The sequence below is a fragment of the Gavialis gangeticus genome, unplaced genomic scaffold (assembly GCF_001723915.1).
Source record: "Gavialis gangeticus isolate Ggan-Ray unplaced genomic scaffold, GavGan_comp1, whole genome shotgun sequence".
NCBI classification, from domain to species: Eukaryota; Metazoa; Chordata; order Crocodylia; family Gavialidae; genus Gavialis; species Gavialis gangeticus.
In genome coordinates this window covers 13,484,579-13,485,986 of record NW_017728980.1, presented here as the reverse complement: position 1 = coordinate 13,485,986, position 1,408 = coordinate 13,484,579, and positions in this window count along the sequence as shown.

Sequence of the window (1,408 nt, the reverse complement as noted above, 5' to 3'; positions counted from 1 at the left end):
CTTTACAATCTAAAAACAACAAAAAGTGGCTTGGTGTGATTCTACAAAACTTTTCCAGTCCAGTGTAGTTTAAGTGGCAGGCTGTGAATCTCCCTGCTAGAGGTGAGCAGTTGATTACTCATGTGAGTGCCTGTTACAAATTACTGTTACTAAGGAGTCCACAAGCTGGCTGTGAGTGTGCAGCAGGGGTCTGATTCCAGGTACACAACAGTGGAAGGGACCCAAGGGTTTATACTGACTGACATCTGCACACTTTCCTGTTCTTGGGTCTAACATCACTTATGAATGCCCTGGCAAGGTCACAGTCTGCATTCCCAGCTGTGTTTGACTTTGCTTGAAACTTGAACTTGGCAGTTTAGTATCATTGCAGTCTACCTTAAAAGTGTGAGGCCTACAAAAGCTCCGTAAAGGCTTATAAGTCTGTCATTCACATCCATCTTAGAAAGACATCACAAAAACACAAGGGCTGGCATTGCCCAGATGGACTTCTCCTTGCTAAAACAGTGCAACAAGGTCTAGGCCATGACTAAGGTCTGAGATGCATCTCAGGAATTGGATCCTGAGTAAAAGTGAGCCCCAAACTGCTGCCTTTGAAACAAAGGCAATAGAGAGGGACGTCTGTCTCAAAGCTGACCGTGACAAGGGTCTGAGGTGGGAAGAACTAATTTTTGTCTCCCTGGGATCACAAAAAGCGTAGAATGTAACAACACTCTTGGACTGGCCAATGCGCCCCAAGCCTCTCATGCCACAGCCTCCTTCCCTCTGTTTTGAGGGAGTACAGTGACGGGGTGAAAAAAGGCAGGATATTGCTCAGCCCAGGGCTATGGTGTTTAATCCGCTTATCTGTGCTGGTAAACTCCCCAAAAGAAATGTGAAACCTTTAACTTGAACTCCTTGCTCTATGTCGTAGGCCCTGAGTTGACTTACCTGGGACTGCATCCTGAATGCCCTGGAACAAAGCCACGTGGTATGCTCCTTCTGAGCTAAGCTTGTGGGAAATGTAAAGGGAAAAGGCCAGTGGGTCTCTGGTGTGTGCGCAAAAGCAATGAATTAGAATATAGGGTATTTGAATAGTCAGATAAAGTTGTGTCAATTGGCTGGTCCAAAAGGGTGTCCAGAATTGCCACATACAAATAATATTTTTGTCTATTTATATTTTAAAAGATAGTAATTTATTATCTAATGTTGAAATAATACATTTATTTTACAATCAAATGCAAAAAAAACAAAAAAAAATTCTGTTAACAAACGTGTCAAAAACATTTAAAGTCATATTTCTGCCAAGAAAACTGCAAAAAAGTTACATCCTCATAAAACCAAAAGCATACTTTTTGTAGAAACTCCAGGAGTATAAAAAAACCCCCTTAAATAGGTTTTGTTGTTATAAAAGTTAAATTTATTTTCACTC